Genomic DNA, 21,774 nt, shown 5'->3' with positions numbered 1-21,774 from the left:
TGTCTGTGGGGGTTCGTCACAGACAATGCAGCACCACAGTCCTGCCCTGTGAAAAGCAACTTGTTTAGCACCTGTGTGGCTGGTGAGTCTGAATCTGCCATGCCTGGCTGCACAGTTATGATTGACGCTGATTACATTATTGGGAACTGACACACAAGTCTTTCAGAATGAATAAAGGGAGAACGGGCTTCTCTGAGCAGCAGTCCAGTTGCATTACTGTTTAGATGCAGTGGTGTCCTCAGAGTACAGTATGCATGTTTAGGTTGTCAGTTGACTAGTTTATGTCCTTGGGGAATTTATGCATGATCCTTATTGAGCCTAATGTACAGCACATCTTGTTGTGAAGTGTACACTGCTGTAGATTAGAAAATATTAGCCTAGCTGGCATTTTTAGGCCCCATTATTTTGCTATTTCTGCAAACTTTATGTATATTTGTGTGTATATAGAATGTTTTTGATTCAGTGGGTACTGTATCTAAATCAGACAATGCAACAATAATGTACTAAACAGTAGTTTTTGTTTTTAAATGTGCAATTTTACCAGTCTTTAGAATGTGCTAATGCATACTAAGGTGAACATAGCACAGTACTCTGTCTTTTGCTTTAATCCTATAACAAAAAAAAAAAAAAAAAAAAGATTTAAGATGAAAAAACATTCTCATACTGTAGCATGCACTGGATTATAACAAGCAAGATTGTTTCGCTCCCAAGGTCTATGTTGTAATACGGGTGAATGAGTATAGTCTGGTGCAGATGCGTTTTCTTGAGGTGTAGAATCCTGATTGAGCCCAGTTCTTAAATTGCATCAACAGGTTTCTCATTGTTGTTCCATAAAGCACTGCAGCTCTCAGGCCTAGTCAACAGCCTACATTCTGATATTATGAATGCACAAATGGAGACTGTTGTAGCACAGATAGTAATTAATGTATTTGTCTTCATGCTCCTAATCTGATTTTCCTGTGTTGAAAGAATCATGTTTTTGATTGTAAACTGAAGATGGTACTGTACACTTTTGGCTTCTATAAATAAACTAAGTCAGTTTTGTGGCTGACTTGTCTTTTTTATTTTCTCTCTGTCAAAAGCTGTGCATCAGCACATAATGTAACAGGTAGCCCATTTCTGTAATATGGGCCTTGTTAGTTTGCAGTAACTTTTTCTATTCTTGCACCTCAGGTGTCAAGTTTTACATTTTGTTTGCAGTCCTAAGATAGACTTTGTGTGAAAAGAGATGTGTTGCGTTGGCCAGGGCTTCCAATGCAATCCTCTCTGGAGACCCATCTCGCAGTGCAGACTGCAGCCGGCCAGCTCTATGATCAGTACATTCTTTCAGCACGATGTACTGTGAAAAATCTCTGCTGCTGATAGACTGGCGGGAAACAGGAAGATGCAGGCTGCCACTCAACAAGAAACAGATGCTTACCGAGTAGCCTTGGGAAATTCACAAACCAGGAAAGTGACGAAAAGGAATGGATAAAATGATGACATTGTGTTAATATCCCCCTCTTACAGTAGGACATGTTGGTAGTAAATAAAGTGTTGCTGAAAATAAACAATAATAACGCTGCACAGAAAGGATGCATTTGTACAGTATTTTTTGTTTTGTTTTGTCTGTAGCCAGTAGCAGGTTACAAAATTCTGTTTTTGCTGCATAATGTTTACAAGAAAGGCAAGGGATAGTTATGTACCTTTTACCACCCCACTGGGAAATTTGATTAAATTATGTTACAGTATAAAATAGGTCATAAAGGGGTGTATTATTTATTTAAATATGCTCTAGGTTAATTGATTTGTCCCAGAGAGAAATGGTATGCACACTTCCCGTTTATCATATTTTATTGTACTTTATACTGTTTGCTGTAGACCAGAGCAAACCATTCTGAAATCCCTTTTCACTGATGTTTTTTGAATTATGTAACTTCAATAAACTACTGTACAAAACCCAAAACACTACCACTGAAATATCATTATATATACAAATATATTTGCGGTTCTTGATGACAGACCTGTCCTCTTGTTTGATTGCTAAAATCTTTTTTTCCCCCGACGATTAGTCTTTGTTTTGCTTTCTTCATGCTTTGGTTGTTTTCAGTAGTTTTCTCTACCAACCTGCAGTTCAGTGACCGTATGTCCTCAGTAATACACATTCTTGCTGTCTTGCAGAGCTCAATGTATTCAATCTTTGACTTCAGAGCTGCTGTTTGTTTCATTTCCCTTATTTTCTTCATGAGGTCTTTTGTCTCTTGCGTGATCTTCTGGTCGCATTTTGTACTGTGTGTTCCAGCGATGTTTTTTTGCTGTTTCTGCAATTACTTGTGTCACTTCCTCATAGATTTTGTTTACCTCGATTGCTTCATCTTTTTGCAGATCTTGGAAAGCGCTGAATCTCTTCTTCAGTTCCAATTGAAACACCAGGCTTTGCTTCTGGAGCATTTCTACATTGATTGTGTTGGCTTTCATCATCATCGAGTTTCACTCTCTCCAGCGCTGTGTTTAGGTGTATTTTGCATCTTACAAGTCTGTGGTCACTTCCTGTTTTAAAATTGTTTAGTACTGAGACATCTTGTACAGTGTGCTTCTTGTTGGTGAGTATGTAGTCAGTTTCATTCTTCACTCCGTTGGGTCCTCACCGGGTCTCATTTCCTGATGGGTTTCTTCTGGAAGAAGGTGTTCATGATGAATAAATTTGTGATCTCTGCAAATTCACCCCTCTCGTTCCTGTCGCCATGTCCAAACTTGCCGACCAAATTCTCGTCTTCTTGCTGGGCTCCTATTTTGGCGTTGAAGCCACCGATGATAAACGTATAGTGGCTCTTCCCATTTCCGTGTAGTTCTTGTATTTCTTCATAAAAATCTTCGACTTCTTCATCCGAATAGCTTGTTGTTGGTGCATATACTTGGATGACCTGAACTTCATACTTCATTGAAACTTTCACTATCAGTCTTGTGGACTTTGCATGCAGTCTCTACTAAGTTATTCTTGATTTTCTTGTGGACAATGAATCCAACGCCTCCTGTTCGTCCATCTGTAGTGCCTTGGTCAAGATGTCCACTCTTGAGTTCTAGTAGTCGACTTTTCATCGTACTTCGCTTAGTCCTACGATGTCCCTGATTCTTCCAAGTTCTTCCAACTATTGAACTCTTGCTTCACCTGAAAGAGATCTGCAGTTGTACGTGGCCAAGGTCAGTGTTCTGTGACAGCCTAAAATCGTAACCCGGTGATTCTTAGCACCCTCTGCCTTCATGCCTAACCGTCCGCTGCTTTGGTTGGTGTCAATCCAGCCTCCGGGAATGAGGGCCATGTTTTTGTCTGTGCTTTCATCATGGGGAGGTTGGCCATAACTCCTCATGCTGGCCAGGTGGGTTGGTGAGTGCCCCTTCCACTTTGGCCGAGTATGTTACTCAAGCTTTCACAGCATGGTTGAACCTGCCAGAGTCAGGGGACCCCACTGTACTACATCTTGAGAACCCATTGTCACCCTCCTGCCACTTTGAGGCAGTGGAAGTTGGACTCGGGTCATGCTCAATAAATATACCACTCCACAGGCAGTTGAAGTCAATGGGATCAAGCTTGAAGAAGTCAATAACTATGTATACTTAGGATAGTTAGTTACGGCAACGGAGAACCAAATGTGCGAAATCAACAGAAGAGCAAAAATGGGCTCTAGTGCCTTTGGAAGATTAAGCTTGGTTCTGAAAGGGAAACTACCCTTATGCCTCAAGAGGAAAGTCTTAGACCAATGCGTGCTGCCAGTGCTAACTTACGGATGCCAGACCTGGACCCTCAATGCAAAAATGACTCGAAATATGGAAAGATGCATGCTGGGAATAACAGGAAGAGACAGGAAAAGGAATGTATTATGCATTGTTTTTCACTGTAATGTATTATGCATTGTTTTTCACTGTAATGTATTATGCATTGTTTTTTTACTGTATCTTGTAAAGCGCTTTGTGATGGTGGTTCACTATGAAAGGCGCTATATAAATAAAGATTGATTAATTTGACTGATTGATAAGAGCGCAATTTTATAATGAGGAGGGTCCCTTAACAGCACTGACGGAGGTCATGTGCTGCGTGTACAGCACAGAGGAATTATTGTTTTCACCTGATGTGGATTTGACTCTCATTTTGCCCTGGATTGTTTTGGTATACACTGCAAACACTCACTGCCCTGTTTAAGAGCAGCTAATGAACTAATACTGATTGTTTGATTGAGTTCAGCACAAATGCCAGTCTGGTAAAACGCCAGGAAGGCAGAATTGTAGAAGCTACAGTATCTACACATTATAACCTAATTTTATTTTTTTCTTTCCAGCAAGGAACTTTTATAAATGTAATTTTATATACCAGCATTTGACCTTATCTTTGCCTAGTGCATTGAGTATATTGCAGGTACAGTTTCCAGGTGGTACACTACAGTAGACTGGTTATTACTAGTCAGGAAAGATACATACTGTACTAAAGCAGTGTGATTGTATTGCAGGTCTACTGATTTTTTGTTTTTATATATATATACTGTATATATTTATTTATATATATTTTTTTATATATCCCTAATGTACAACAAAAGCATGAACATACCAACATTTCACAGTAATATCCTGTTGGCTGTACTGTACTGTGTAACGGGAGTGTCGGGCATATTGAAAAGCCATGGAAAATAAGTTAGAATTTTGTGGTCTTGTGTTTTATTATGTGTGTACATGTACAGACGTGCTCAAATTTGTTGGTACCCTTACAGCTCATTGAAATAATGCTTCATTCCTCCTGAAAAGTGATGAAATTAAAAGCTATTTTATCATGTATACTTGCATGCCTTTGGTATGTCATAGAATAAAGCAAAGAAGCTGTGAAAAGAGATGAATTATTGCTTATTCTACAAAGATATTCTAAAATGGCCTGGACACATTTGTTGGTACCCCTTAGAAAAGATAATAAATAATTGGATTATAGTGATATTTCAAACTAATTAGTTTCTTTAATTAGTATCACACATGTCTCCAATCTTGTAATCAGTCATTCAGCCTATTTAAATGGAGAAAAGTAGTCACTGTGCTGTTTGGTATCATTGTGTGCACCACACTGAACATGGACCAGAGAAAGCAAAGGAGAGAGTTGTCTGAGGAGATCAGAAAGAAAATAATAGACAAGCATGGTAAAGGTAAAGGCTACAAGACCATCTCCAAGCAGCTTGATGTTCCTGTGACAACAGTTGCAAATATTATTAAGAAGTTTAAGGTCCATGGAACTGTAGGCAACCTCCCTGGGCGCGGCCGCAAGAGGAAAATCGACCCCAGAGTGAACAGAAGGATAGCGCGAATGGTAGAAAAAGAACCAAGGATAACTGCCAAAGAGATACAAGCTGAACTCCAAGGTGAAGGTACGTCAGTTTCTGATCGCACCATCCGTCGCTTTTTGAGCGAAAGTGGGCTCCATGGAAGAAGACCCAGGAGGACTCCACTTTTGACAGAAAAACATAAAAAAGCCAGACTGGAATTTGCTAAAATGCATATTGACAAGCCACAATCCTTCTGGGAGAATGTCCTTTGGACAGATGAGTCAACACTGGAGCTTTTTGGCAAGTCACATCAGCTCTATGTTCACAGACGAAAAAATGAAGCTTTCAAAGAAAAGAACACCATATCTACAGTGAAACATGGAGGAGGCTCGGTTGTGTTTTGGGGTTGCTTTGCTGCGCCTGGCACAGGGTGCCTTGAATCTGTGCAGGGCACAATGAAATCTCAAGACTATCAAGGCATTCTGGAGCGAAACGTACTGCCCAGTGTCAGAAAGCTCTGTCTCAGTCGCAGGTCATGGGTCCTCCAACAGGATAATGACCCAAAACACACAGCTAAAAGCACCCAAGAATGGATAAGAACAAAACACTGGACTATTCTGAAGTGGCCTTCTATGAGTCCTGATCTGAATCCTATCGAACATCTATGGAAAGAGCTGAAACATGCAGTCTGGAGAAGGCACCCATCAAACCTGAGACAGCTGGAGCAGTTTGCTCAGGAAGAGTGGGCCAAACTACCTGTTAACAGGTGCAGAAGTCTCATTGAGAGCTACAGAAAACGTTTGATTGCAGTGATTGCCTCTAAAGGTTGTGCAACAAAATATTAGGTTAGCAATATTATGTTGAATAAAAAATCAAAAGCAAAGTCTGATTTCTATTAAATATGGAATAAACAATGGTGGATGCCAATTACTTTTGTCAGTTTCAAGTTATTTCAGAGAAAATTGTGCATTCTTCGTTTTTTGTGGAGGGGTACCATCAAATTTGAGCACGTCTGTATATCAGTTAATCCAATAAACAGAATTAACAGTTCACGTCTATAATCACAAATGGCAAAAAAAGGCAACTAAATTGTTACATTACCAAAGATGTGCTACACTATTACATCTTTTATCAAATAATTCAGTCTCGATGCTTTGTTATTCTATATTACAACGTGTTATTTTCATGAGGGTGAACATAGGCATTGATGTACAGTATAGGAAGATACAAGCAGTGTGGGTTAGAAGACTGAGACTCAAAAAACCATGATAACCAGAAAGTTGAAGTCAGTTGAAATCTGATGACTTGGACCACATAGTTACAATAAATGTCAAGGTTGAATTGACATGATAAGGATTGGGAGCTGTGAGTTTTATTTCAAGGATGAGTAGTCATCAATAATGAATCGTTCTTGCAACAGAATAAAAAAAGCATTCTTGTTTTATCTTCTATTAGGAAATGCTGTGTTTCTGACATTTGCTGATGAACTTGTGAGACTCTGCCAGTCAGTTATCCTATTTTAAAAGCTTTTAAACCATATACATGGAATCTGCTAAATAGAAATAAAACTCAATAGGTAGGTGTAACGGGAGGGGGAGGGGGGGGGGGTGGATCTGTGCCGACTATCTGGCGCATGCATGGTACTGCAGGAAGGGGGCAGCAGCCTTGTGGATCCGCCTGTCAGTCATGGCAGTGACACGGAGAGGTGGGGAAGAGGGTGTGTTGGCTTTCCCTCTCTCTGAGTGGTTGAGAGGCGGGCCTTGGGGGATTGCTCGGCCCATAAGTACAGTGCTTGGTTATGCATTCGGGTGGCCGTGATTGGGAATACACAGAGATGCTGGCTGAGAAAGCCAGTGTAAACAAAGACCAGGCAGGAATGCCACTGGTTGGAGCAAGCGACCAAAATAGGCAAGCCAGCCTAGAGAAAGAAAATAATATAGAAAATAAATTGTTACTTATCCGAGGGAACGTGTCTGAGTAGAAGGGGAACCTTGGCCACCCCAGTGTACAGTGCATAACAGTGTAGGACGGAGACCCGAGCTGACCGGCTTAGCGGCAGTGAGGGCACTGCGTAAGCAGCACCTTTATTTTGTAGTTTTATTACTGTATTTTATTTTCCCTTTTCTTTCGCCTTTTGTTATTTATTATTTCAGAGCACCCGTGAGTGCGCCAGCTTTTAACTGTTTACCAGTATTGGTATTTCTGTGGTCCTGTTTACCGTTGCCGGTACTCAGGCCATGGACAACAGCGCCCTCTGTGGGCTAAAAGAAAGTATCTAAAATAATAAAACTGGGCACCAGTGCGGTGTTTTTAAATAAAACTTCTATCTCCTGTGTGTGTCAGTGAATTGCCCATCACCCTTCCACAGTAGGTAAGGAGCAAATCATATTTAATCCTCTCATGTCATAACACACTGTATGATTCATGCACTGTACAGCTAGTGTTTCAAGTGGATTATCAAGTGGATCAAATCCTACTGATGGTCTGACTTCTGACTACAACAATATAACAGTTTTTGTGTATAACGCTCCTTTTAATATTTTGCTTTTTCACTGTCTGTATAGCCTACTGTAACTGTGAATAATCAAAATTGAACAAGAACGTAGAAGTACTGTAATTGCTTCTGTACAGTACAGTATATTGATGGTTGAGGGAAGAACAATCTATGGAAAGGGCTGCAGTAGACAGACGTTATACATCCAGTAGATAGCCTAATACTGTCTTAAAAACATACAACACATACTGTAACTTTAAACACTCAATCAAGATATGCATTTCTGCAAATTAGTTTAAAATGGATGTTTCAATGAGAAATACAGTACCTTTGTCTTTTATTCTTAACTGAAATTAAAGTTTGTCTGTAATGAATGTCTTAAAAAGCACCAACGATTTTCAAGTAGTCACACAGTGCTTACAGTAAGTTTAATAAGCCATCCCCCTGTGGGGAGCTTGTATGGATTTGAAATCTTCCACCGTGGCACCTACATCTGTTAATGTTTCAGAAAGCATATCAGCTGACAACTTTTATATTTCCGGTGTTCTGGAAACTTCTCGGGCAAAATCTGTTAAGGCACCCTTCACTTAGACCTGTCACCTACTGTACTGTACTGTAAGATGGCTGTCGAACTGTACTGGGATCTTCTTCGTTTCTGAATGACAATGTCTTAACGCTTCAAGGTATTGGCTTCATATTCTGTGATTTTCTTGGTGGCCAAGTTCGATCATTGTTTTTAGTTTAAGAAAAATGAACCCTTTCATGCCAGTTATTTTATCTGCAGCTGCCACAGCGTCTGCAGTATAGAGATAGTACAGTTTGAGTTATTGTTCCATATTGTCCAGTAGCAATAAACCCTTTCTGTACTGCTTTATTTGAACCTTTGGCCATATCACTGACACAGAACAATCATGCTTTAACATACCGTAATGTCTTCACCGTTGGTTAACTGCTGTATTCTCAAAGTTCCTTTTCCCTATCACATTGTTTCAACTTCTGCACATAAATGATACTGAGCTTTTTCACACAGTGTATGGTTTCCATATGCTTTGTTTTTGTTTACTCCTATTTAGTTAGAGTATTTATTTGCTGGAGTGGTTTCTATTGGGGGTAGGGACTGTACTTTTATGTAGCTCACAGTAGTTGCTTAGTAAATTACAATACCACTGTTTTTTATATCGGTGGATTAATCACAAAACCTTTTATTGCTATTGAAAAATTGAAATTGAAACGCTGTAGCCAGTGTTGCTTGGCCAACCAATAACCTGTTTCCATGGAAACTTGTCAAAGCACAGCAGATAGAACACTTGAAATGTATTTAGTATGGCAGTCTACCTTAGCATAAGTCTTTTTACAGTAGTTAACATTGTTCGCTCAATTCAAATTATTAGGTTGATTTAAGAATTTCTGGTTTGATTTGTGAAAAAAATGTTTCTGTAGTTTACAGTGAGACATTGACAACATGTTAGTGTGGAGAGACCCTACAGTACAAGCTTCTTTTTAATTCATGAAAGTTTGCTAACGTTGGTGTGTTAAAAAAATAAGGATTGCCATTCTGTGCCACTAAGTAACAAACTGTTGTACTGTATATAAAAGACAAACAACTACTCTAATTACTTAAGCTTTGCTTCAATACCACCATGTGCTGGTGTAAAATTATTAGCCTTATTAATTATTTTATCAATAATTTGAAATTGCAATCACAAGGCATACTGTACAGTACACTAGTTGGTATTGCTACAGATTGTCCCTGATACAGTACTAAAATCTGCTCTGGATTTAATAGAGGAGAGATCATCTAATGTAAAACAAATTCATTAATTTACTGTATGTTTATTATTTCTATAGTAGCTGGTTTAAACCCTGGGTTTTTACTGTATCGTACGGAGAACAGGTATCTTTTTACAACTGCAAAGAAGCTGGATTAGAGCAGAAAACTGGATGATTTGTTATTGACATTCACATTTCTTTGAATTCCTTTGCAGTAACTCCTCAGCGTTTTGCAAGGAGATGGAGCACCGTGACACATTGTGGCAATGTGCCCCGCCCCTGTGTGCATTTGTGTGTTATATGTTGTATGTTGCGTGTGTTAATGTTGGTGTATAGAGATGGCTGCACGGGATATAAATGGGTGTGTGCAGCACGAGTTATTTAAGATGTAGAATTGTATTTAGGCACGAGGATGGCACATCACTTCACGTGCATTTAAAGTATTTAATTGGGCAGCAGTGTGGAGTATTGGGCAGCAGTGTGGAGTAGTGGTTAGGGCTCTGGACTCTTGACCGGAGGGTTGTGGGTTCACTCCCCAGTGGGGGACACTGCTGTTGTACCCTTGAGCAAGGTACTTTACCGAGATTGCTCCAGTAAAAACCCAACTGTATAAATGGGTAAGTGTATGTAAATGTAATATCTGTATAATGTGAAATAATGTATAATGTGATATCTTGTAACAATTGTAAGTCGCCCTGGATAAGGGCGTCTGCTAAGAAATAAATAATAATAATAATAATAATAATAATAATAATAATAATAATAATAATAATAATAATAATAATTTAATATGTAAGCACGAGGTTGCACATAATTAATTCACATGCTGGGATTCAAGTGAATAATTAGTAATTGAATCCCTGCACAACAGTATATATAGATGCACGTTTTACTCACTCTGGGTTGTGTGTTCGGTGAGGAATATAATTTAGTTTATAGGAGGCTGTGTGGTCCAGTGGTTAAAGAAACAGGCTTGTAACCAGAAGGTCCCCGGTTCAAATCCCACCTCAGCCACTGACTCATTGTGTGACCCTGAGCAAGTCACTTAACCTCCTTGTGCTCCGTCTTTTCGGGTGAGATGTAATTGTAAGTGACTCTGCAACTGATGCATAGTTCACACACCCTAGTCTCTGTAAGTCGCCTTGGATAAAGGCATCTGCTAAATAAACTAAATAAACTAATAATAATAATAATAACAACTGTTTAAACTCACCGTGTTGTTTGTCTGTGCATCCACCGTTTGTTAAGTGTTAGTCCGTTTTGTTTGTCTATTTATTTTGGCCTCAAGTGCCATGTCCTGTGTTTTTGTTTTGTTCAAACCTTTTATTTTACAATAAAACGGCGCAAGCAAGCGCATTTACCATGTCATCCACCGTCTGTCTGTGTACTCCTTTCTGGTTTGACGTAACCACTAGAGCCTGCTTGTTACACGTGGTGTCAGAACCGGGACAACAGCGCCTCCAAGACTCAGGCCAGAAGGAGTACTGTTTGTTTAAAAAAAAAAAAAAAAAAGATGGGAAAGAACGGCAGAAGGCAGCAGCCACAACACCAGCCGGAGGAACAGCAGCCCGGGTGTTACTGCTGCGCTGAGCCTGGGCATTCCAGCACAAACTGCCCCTGGTACCCCCTCGGACAGCTACCCCAACTATGCCCCATCTGTGGAGGTGAGCACTACGTGGCCCGCTGCCCTGTCCATCAGGAGAGGGAGGAGCAGGGGTCGCCTCAGTCTCCACCATCAGCAGGGGGAGGTAGACTGCTGCTCCCACTGCCCCAACAACAACTGCAAAGCGGCCAGAGGAGCCAGAGAACCTGTTCCCCTGGTGCACCTGGTGCGGAAAGGTGGATCACCGCTGGAGGGACTGCTCCGAGGTGCCACCGAGCAGGTGCGGGCGATGTGAGGAAGGGGGACACGACTGGTCGGGATGCCCCTATGCCAGCTCGCCAGTGCCCAGACGGGGGGAGCACGAGCTTCCAATGCCGGGAGAGGAGCCACTGCTGGTTTCACCTTCCGAGCTAGAGGGAGCGCCGCACCAGTCCCCTGCAATAGGGGGAGAGCCGCACCAGTCCCCTGCAATAGAGGGAGAGCTGCACCAGTCCCCTGCAATAGGGGGAGAGCCGCACCAGTCCCCTGCAATAGGGGGAGACTACACGCTGCTCCCACCTTCGTCGGCAGGAGACTACACGCTGCTCCCACCTTCGTCGCCAGGAGACTACACGCTGCTCCCACCTTCACCGGCAGGAGCAGAGCAGCAGGAGCTGCCTCTACCTCCGCCACCTCCACCGCTAGGAGCAGAGCAGCAGGAGCTGCCTCTACCTCTGCCACTTCCACCAGCAAAGGGTCAATGCCTGCTGGGTCCACTTCCACCAGCAGAGGGTCAATGCCTGCTGGGTCCATTTCCACCAGCAGAGGGTCAATGCCTGCTGGGTCCACTGCCACCAGCAGAGGGTCAATGCCTGCTGGTGTCACTTCCCCAACCGCCATCTTCACCCCCAAGAGGAGAGGAGCAGTAGTTACCACTGCCTCCATCACCACCAGGGGAAGAGGTGCAGGATCTGCCTCTCCCGTCACAAGAAGTAGTACCAGGACTTGATGCTGGCATTCCTCAGCAACCACTGCATAGTCTGCTGGGGGAGCACAGCGGAAAACAGCCCGGCCGCAGCGGCTACGAAGAGGGCCACCGCTGCAGCCACTGCCACAGTGGCCAACCACAGCACCACGACTGGTCCTGACTCCGGCACCGCCCAAGGATGCCAGCCTCGCTTCGGCCAAGGATGCCAGCCTCGCTTCGCCCAAGGATGCCTGCCTTGCATCGCCTGGGGCTGCCTGTTGCTCCGCATCGCCTGGGGCTGCCTGTTGCTCCACATCGCCTGGGGCTGCCTGTTGCTCCACATCGCAGCAGGAAGTACTGTGGCCGGAATTCCACCAAGGGGAGCTGCCGGCCACGAAGAAGGGGGAGGAGGTCTGGAGACCACCAACCCCAGCAGCAGGTTCGCTGCCGGAGATCGTGGGGGAGGTCAGGAGACCTGCTCCCAATGCAGCACTTTCGCTGCCGGAAGTACAGTTACTTACTTGTGACATATGACTTTTGACAACCCATCGTTTTAGCACAACAAAGCTGTGGATGTAAGTCCCTGACTTTTTCATGGTGCTGGCACCTGTCATACAGTGTTTATATCCTTGGCTATACATTTTAATCTACTATAAACTACTATAATACTGTATCTACAGTATGCAAAATAGATACTTTTATTTCTTTCTCTGTCTTAGCCCCTGCTTACATTCATTAACATTTCTAGCACTAGACCACGAGTGTCATTCTTCTGTAATCTGTAGACCTCCATGCTCTGCACATTTCTATACTGTCTTGGCAATCCTCCCCCTCGCACACTTTCTTTTTGTCCTTATTGAGTTTTACTGCAGAGGTTGTAGTACAAAACCTCAGCTTTTGCATTCAATAATTATTTATTTTCATGATTTTAATTACTTGATGATAATATTAGTGAATAATTGATAATGATTTAACCAGAATTCAAGTTGATAAGGCAAGGGCCTGTAAAGGGTTACTCAAAATGTTTCAGAATACTGTTTTGTGATAGAAGTTTGAAAGGGGGACTCAAGAGACAGGAAATGGAATGAGACTAAAGCAGGCCAGCAGTCTGACGATGAAAACATTTCTCAAATAGTATTTTTGTCCCTTACTTGCTAAGTTTGAGAGTTTGAAAGGTAAAGGCAGTGCTGGTGCTGTGCGTGGGTGTGTGCAGGGCTCCCCTGTGCTCTACAGGATTGTAACTAGAATAAAAGCATTAGAAAAACCTTGTCATTTGCACTGAGCATGCCCTCCTGGCAGTGTCACTGCTTGGGTGGGGTCTGCATATTCAGAAAGCATTTCGCGAGACTGCTGGAATTCAGTGAATTTTCACATCTTCCCTATGATAGTGTGCAGTCATAAACAAGCTTGATCCACAGTAAAAGTCCACTGGAACATTGAAATCAAAAGACAAGGCGACACGTTCACGCCACGGTAGGTGTCATTGTACTGCTGCTTGTGCTTTTCGTTGTTTGGAAGTTGCTGTACTGTACAGGAATGCAAGTGTAGAAGCAAACTATCAGCTGCTAATTCGATCAGATCAGTTAACAGAAACATTCCTTAGGGTTTTGAATAAAAAATAGACCTGTCAAAGAGAACTACTAGATAAAACCCACTGGTCCGGTGACTTCAGTTGAACCGTAATAAAGCGATCATGTGGGAAAAATAATTTGGCTTTTTATCCCTTGGAATAAAGGACAGGATTGGGTTTAAGCAGTGGTGTGCAAGACTTGTTTTTCCTATTGATAATGGCAAACTCCTTATTACAGTTTACAAGCTTACTGTACTTCCAGATTCCATACAGTTTTGACATAATGTACAGTACATGCACTGCTGGGTTTCTGATGGTAACCACTTGAATATTACAAGGAATCTGTTATGAGTCTGTTTGTGAATGCATTGATACAATTAATACTGTTCAGCTGTAAAATAAAGTGATGCAAAGTTATTGGTTGAGTAAGTTTTTTAAATGTGTGGACAATAGCCCATATGAGGGCAGGTAATTCTTATCACCAGTTTCACAGGTTACCTTGCAGGAGGTTTTGCGTTAACTGGCTCCAGGAGAACAGTATTTCAGTGCAAGATGACTTTTGTGCACCTTTAATTTGTTTTCTATAAAGCAAATTTTACATGCAGTTTACTGTTCAAAGAACAACAAACGAAAGACAAAATGGCCAGTTAGCAATGCAGTACTAAGCTCTAGATATTGTGATCTTTATGGTTTGAAAGCATAGGCTGCATTAAACAGTCTAAGGGAAGCAGGATTTACGAACTGAAGTCACAGCCATGTCCGAATTGTTAGAGCATTCTGTGGGTATCCTTAGCAATGCATGCTTAGCCAGGGTTACAGTAGTATGGTAACACTTTTTTTCCTTCATGCATTTTTTTTTTTCATAGTGAGAGTCTGTTAACCACTGTAGTGTAAGCCATTGCACACCAGATCTGTTCCTTCATCCAAATTGAATGTATGGAGTTACTGTACCAATATTGATTTTAATGTGACATCTGACTTGAATGCATTAGACTTGTTTAAAGCAGTCCTATTTTTGCTCAATGTACTGTACAAGTATGCAGACGCAGCTGGTGTGCAATCACAGGCATTTTGGGGTGATGGAAGATGAATAATGGACAGCATTAGGCGTGTCATGGACTGGAGCTTATTCAATTCTAAAGAAGGTTGCAAACAAATGTCAGTAACTTAAGTACAATAAATTGACTAAGTTTTGAAACACAATGCCCTACAAAGGGGTACAGAAACAAAGCCATCTACTGTAGATAAAGAAAGATCTATTGTGCTGTGGTCATATTTCACATTCAACCATTTTTTTTTTCTGTATGAGATTTTATTTTCATAATAAACCTCACTCCCTGTGTTTCCAAAACCCACAAGGAGTGTTTCTCAGGTCAGAGAATGTATTTATTTATTTTTTTATTTATTTTTAAATCACCTGACAGAAGCTGCTGGGAGGTCACATTTTTGCCAGTCCCTTGGCTAAAACAGGAGGGTGGAGAGAGGGTGCTAATCCCAATAGGAAATTACTGTAATGTGTTTACTAGGAATTAGGGCTGCTACGATTTAAATCAAAAATTGATTTTTCGATCGATTCCATTCCTCAATATCTACATCGATATAAATACTGGCTAATCGGTTCAATAATTACATTTTTGTAACGTGCATAGTTAATAAACACTATTTAAGTTTATCAACGAAAATGCATCAATCGCCCTGCCATGCTAGTTACAGTATTTCTGCCAGCCAAGCAATGGGCATGCTCTTTTCCTGCTCGTGTTAACTAGCATCTGATTTGCTGGTCCCATCCTACCAGCAATTCAGTTTTGAAAATGCTTTGTATTATTATTTATTTCTTAGCAGACACCCTTATCCAGGGCGACTTACAATTGTTACAAGATATCACATTCTTTATTACATACTATTACATTATTTTTTTACACATTATTTTTACATACAATTACCCATTTATACAGTTGGGTTTTTACTGGAGCAATCTAGGTAAAGTACCTTGCTCAAGGGTACAGCAGCAGTGTCCCACACCTGGGATTGAACCCACGACCCTCCAGTCAAGAGTCCAGAGCCCTAACCACTACTCCACACTGCTGCCCTTGTAAGTACGTCCCTCTGTGTTCGATGTAAAAAAAATAAATAAATGAAAAAAGTGTGCCACCTTGGATCTAGAGCAGGACGACAGGCTTGTATTCCTGGCAAACAGCCTGTAAATAAATTGTGCACATTGAAGAAAACTGACTGCATATAGTTTGCGCTTCTTTAGAGTTTCAAAATTAACTGTTATATAATGAATATTTTAAAATTATTCAATAACGTTAAAAAAAAAAAATAATACATAAACGATCAGTGATGTTAAACGCAATTTTGGACTATCTTGACCTATAGTGGGTATGCATGTTGTGGTAAGTAAATCAATCTATTATTATTATTATTATTATTATTATTATTATTATTATTATTATTATTATGTTTTAGGCAGGGATTTCTGCATTGTGTGTTTCACAGATAGTGAAGGTTAGGTGGTACAGTATTAACAAGATGCAATATGTGATACTGCAGCTGTCACTGAATAAAAAAAAATGTTTTTCATAAACTCATGTTTAGTTTATATAGATTACATTCCAAAGTTCTGTAATCTGTTTGTAATAAATATTTTAGTAACACTCCTGTAGTATGTTAAACTTGCTTTAGGCTTGTTGTGAATGTTGTGGTGTTGTTTTTTTTTTCATACAGTATATAAAAGTAAAAGCCCTATAATCTGCTCATAATAACATTAAATGGTATGATTTAAAGGGATATGTAGCACTAATGGATGTACTGTGTAAGTGTATACAGTATGCTTATCTGTGAACCATAAACAGCAAAGTGCACCAAACCCCTTTTATATAAATCACTTTTACTTGTAGTACAGAGAATTAAACAAAACACAAAAATATTTATCAACAGACTACAAATATCTCGGATCTTTTTAAATGTTATTTTATCAAAGCAAATGATCTTTTCCCAATTACTGTGTCATTTTAAAGGAGAGACCAATTTTTAATGCCAGACTGTAAAGAGCATACATTATGCAGTAGGCCCTGCAGATCTCTAGTGTAATATTGAATAGATGGTGTTCATGTTCTAGCATTTTAAACATTCTAAAACGGTACAATCAAGGACTACAGTACATATTGTTTTCTTATTGACAATACATGATTGCACTGGTTTTGCCAAGATATTTATAGGACTTGCTGTAATAAGCATTATTGTAAATGATCTCTGTGCAGTAGAAGATGACATCAACCGAGGTTTTCTCTTGTAGAAAGAACAAGGGGGGGTGGTTATTGGCAAAATGTGTTTTAACGTTTGTCAACTTGACTTATAAAATGGTTTTACCTTTAACAAAGGCGGCGATACATTTTCAATAATACAGTACTGTACAGTATGTGGTCTGAAGACTTCAGCACTATATAGTATTCATTTTCTCATTCCCATACAATAAAAGTCATGCTTGGTAGTTCGGCAATGTGCTGATCATGGATTTTAAGTACTGTTCTTCATTCCTCTGGCATGCTGCAAACCTGAGCCACAAGATTATAGAGCAGACGTTCCATTCAACCGCCTGAATTAAGTCTGTAGAATTGCAGCAATAGAACAGTAAGCAGTGTCAGAACAGTCCAAGCAGTTACAGTACGTCACTGAGGTTTGTTATGGTTACAGTGGATTACTACTGTAGGTGTGAGGTTGTGTGGCGGATGCACATCGATATTAGCCTCTTACACTAGCTTAAAGTAAAGACGATATGAATTTTGAGAGCATCAGTTCCTGGACCTGGGGACTGATTGGTTCTGACAGGGTTTTGTTTTGCTACAGTAACACAAAATGGAAGGTCTACAGCGTGCAAATGGTGCTATCTGTTTTGATACTGTAGTCTGATTGTCTTGGAAGCCAATGCAAAGTTCAGTTTGGCTGAGGTACTGTGCACCCAACACTATTGGAGATTGTTGTTTGATTCCATACCAGGTTGTATCAAAGGCTAGTGAATGAAGGTACCGGGCAGACAGAGTGTGCATTGAGATTCTTGGGAAACCCTTGGTATAAAATACCTGCCTGGTAAAGATTACATGTACCATACTGTATCATGACCTGTTTGTATTTTTAAACCCCTCATTTTCATGCCATGTATCTATCTAGGGAAGCGTTTCATTAATTGTGATTAAACTTCCTGTGCATATCCCTGTGTGGAAGGGTGGTGGGTAATTCACTGACACACATGGGAGACAGAAGTTTTATTTGCAAACACCGCACTGGTGCCCAGTTTTATTATTTTAGACGTTTGTCTTATTGCCCGCAGAGGGCCCTGTTGTCCGTTTCCTGAGTACCAACAATGGTACACAGGACCACAGAAATACCAATACTGGTAAAACAGTTAAAAGCTGGCGCACTCACAGGTGCTCAAAATAATAATGAAAACAAAAGGCAAAATGAAAAGGGAAAATAAAACACAGTAATAAAACTACAAAATAAAGGTGCTGCTTATGCAGTGCCCCCACTGCTGCTAAGCCGGTCAGCTCGGGTCTCTGTCCTACGCTGTTATGCACTATACACTGGGGTGGCCAAGGTTCCCCTATCACTACACACGTCCCCTTGGGTACGTAACCAGAGATTTTAATAAAATAGTTTTTTTTTTTCTGGCTGTTTTCCTCAGCCGTGCTTGCCTGTTTTGGTAGCTTGCTCCAACCACTGGCCTTCTCAGCCAGCATCTCAGTGTGTTTTCCAATTACGGACACCCGAATGCACAACCAAGTGCAGTACTTATGGGCCCAGCAATCCCCCAAGGCCCACCTCTCAGCCACTCAGAGAGAGGGAAAGCCAACACACCCTCTTCACCACCTACTCCGTGTCATTGCCATGACTGACAGGCGGATCTTGCGAGACTGCTGCCCTCTTCCTGCAGAACCATGGACACACCAGATAGTCAGCACAGATCTGCCCCCTGTTAAACCCTGATATTGTGAATATCAGAATCTGAGGGTATAAGAAGATATCTGTCTGTTTGCAGCATGTGGATATTTATCATGGTGATACCTGTAGCTTTCATTTACAGCCACGGTAGGAAATGAATGTCACTGACATGGAAGTTTATTGTTATACTACAATACTTGGCAGGAAAGGTTTGCTTTGAGAGTTTGGTTATGCTGTTACAACTTGACTGCAAAACACTTTAAAACATCAAGCTTAGTTGTAAGCTTAATATTACTGAAATCTTGGCAAGGTCTAGCAAATTAGTCACAGCTCATTCTGTCATACTTTGTCGGTCTCTTTATCTTTGATGGTTGGGTGTACTCATTTGTGACTTTGTGAGGCCAAACTTGTATAAGAGAGCACAGTTCTTGGATCTTGGATCCCCAGCTCCAGTGTATTTAGTTTTCAGCATCAAATTAACTCTTCCCCCTTATTTCCTCTAAGCTTGCTCCCACAGATGTATTTCAGCCATGCAAAAGGACAGTATTACTCTCTAAATTCCTGCTGTATTGCAAGGTTGTTTAGATGATGAGGTCTGGCAATGCTTCATTTTGGTTTTGAACTAATGAGAGGAGGTCAAACTTGATTCTACAGTATACTGCAGGCTACCGCTACTAACCCCCTGTTCACACTGGGTATACGGTACACTTACCAAGTGTGCTCCGCGCTTTTCAGGGGAAACGTCCTCAGATCATTTCTCTTTCACACTGGCTTTGCTGAGTACACTTCCATCTTTTCAAGTGTACCGAGAACACTTCCCTTTCACATTACACATCTGCAATAGTACTGAGAACACAAGAAGAATCTCCTTGAAGTGAATGCTGGGAAGTTGCTGGAAAAAGTCCTGACTTTGTGTGCTGCACTTATGTGGTGTTTTATGATAAACATCCATAAACACAGGCAAAGGCAATTAAGGCGACAACATGTGAAGAAATGCCTAATATTTCTACAGTTGCAGAAGAGGCAACGGAATGCTTTTCTTCATCTCCATCTCATCTCCACCTTCAACAACAATTTCAAGGTATGTTACAATGATGGTAATCATACTATTGTATATACCATTGGTCCTCAGATTCTTCTGGTTTTAGTTTTCAGCTTGTTTTCAGAGCTGAAAACAAAGCAATATATATATATATATATATATAATATAATATATATATATTTTTTTTGGTAAAAATGATTTTGACTAAAAGCAAAAGTTACTGATTATTGTTTATTCATTATTATTATTATTATTATTATTATTATTATTATTATTATTATTATTATTATTAATTAGATTAATACAATTACTTTACTGCTTGTGTTATACTATACAATGTTATTGTTTCTACTTAAGACTATGCCAAATAGAGATAAGACTAGTAAAATACATAATTTAAAAATAACTAAAGGCACTAATGATGATACTTTTCATTGGGAATCTATAGGCCTGCTATATATCATTTTATGTTTAAATGATTTAACTGTGTACATTTATTGTTTGTTACCAAGCTAGCTAGCTCTTGTTTGTTTTTATTTATTTATCTATTCATTTATTTAATTATTTATTGTGGTGCAGAAAGCTGGATACAGTATATGCATATAGTTTAAAAAAAGGTGCTTTATAAATCAGTATGTGTAATTTAACATTCATATCCTTTTGACTTTTACTTCCAGACTTATTTGGACTCAACGGTACAGACATGGACGGACAGAGAGTGGATTCACAATATCCGAATGAAGAAGGCAACCCATCTCCGTCAGTGTCTATCAGTTGAGATGCGTGTTGCAGTTTGTCTCTGGAAATTAGCCACCAACATTGAGTACAGAAGTCTGGCCCGTTTGTTTGGTATTAGATGCTCTATGGCCTGTCAAGTCACAATTGAAGTGGCCAGTATGATAGTACATGTACGGAAGAGGAAGTGTATAAGCATTCCAACAGCTGAGGAACTGCACAGCATAGTTCAAGGTTTTTGTGCTCGATGGGGTATATTCCCATTATTGTACCTACTGAAAATAAAACAGATTATTATAATAGAAAGGGCTGGTACTCAGTTATTTTACAAGGTGTGGTTGATTTTATATATATATATATATATATATATATATATATATAGCCCCTTAAAATCAGACCCAGACACAAGAATTACGTTTTTAATAGCACTTATGTGCCGTTTTATTGATTACAGAAATCAAAGCCAAAAGAACAAAAAAAACAAAACAAAACCTAACTCCGTTTTTGGCGCGCTAACTAAACTGTTCAGGAACCTAACTAACAACCTGGATGGCTAAGTTTACCAGTTACTAAACCACTTTTACACATAACCACAATACACAAAAGGTTTAAACAGTACCTTTTCCTTACTGACAGCCTCTAGCCTTCAGACTGACTGCAGACTGCCCAGAACAAACATTTTTCCTAGTTTAAATACCTGCCTGCTAATTGCAGGCAAGTGGCATTCATTTATTATTAGAGCCAGGTGTACCTGGCTCCCTCCCGTGGCATTCTGGGGGATGTAGTCTTTTGGCCCCTCCTTGACTACATCTTTTCCCCTTCCTCCCCCTGGTCTCTTATAATATAGATATAGATATATATATATGTTGGCTGGCCAGGAAAGGTCCACGATGCACAAGTATTTGTCATTTCCTCTATATATAAATTGGGGCAAGATGGTAACCTATTCCCAAATGTGACAAAGCTATTCAGTGGGATTAATGTCCCTATTACTGTAATTCGTGATGCAGCATACCCCCTACTGCCCTGGCTTCAAAAAGGATTCCCAGAGAGAGCGGCAACTGCACCAGACCAGAGAAACTTCAACTACAGGTTAAGACAAGCACGAATGACTGTAGAATGTGCCTTTGGCCGACTTGAGGGGCGCTGGAGGTGTGTAATTGAAAGAAACGACCATCATATAACAATTGTACCAACAGTAATTGCTGCCTGTTGCATTCTTCACAACATATGCAAAATGAGTGGTGAAGAATTCAGAGATAGCTGGCTCATAAAGGAAGACAGTATGATGGTTGATGAAAATGAAACCACATAACCTACAAGGGATTTGAAGCAAGATATGGCAGCAACACATTTCAGCAGTGAAAATTAAGATGACAGAAGCAGAGGTCATGTGA

At 40.4% G+C, this 21,774-nt stretch overlaps 1 protein-coding gene across 19 annotated transcripts in view; it reads left to right on the top strand.

The window, feature by feature from the left end:
• Positions 1-21,774, top strand: part of LOC117403074 (protein 4.1-like) — a 128,282-nt gene that overhangs the window by 24,386 nt on the left and 82,122 nt on the right. The window contains exon 1 of one of the 19 annotated variants that reach the window (XM_059024037.1): positions 13,396-13,562. The exons of the other annotated variants lie outside the window; for them this stretch is intronic. The gene's annotated coding sequence lies outside the window, so the exon portion shown is untranslated. Of the gene's footprint in view, positions 1-13,395; positions 13,563-21,774 lie in introns of those variants that run through there. 19 annotated transcript variants of the gene reach the window in all.

The sequence above is a fragment of the Acipenser ruthenus genome, chromosome 5 (assembly GCF_902713425.1).
Source record: "Acipenser ruthenus chromosome 5, fAciRut3.2 maternal haplotype, whole genome shotgun sequence".
In the NCBI taxonomy this organism is placed as follows: Eukaryota; Metazoa; Chordata; class Actinopteri; order Acipenseriformes; family Acipenseridae; genus Acipenser; species Acipenser ruthenus.
Note: the sequence above shows the minus strand (reverse complement) of the source record. Positions and strands in the feature narration are given on the sequence as shown.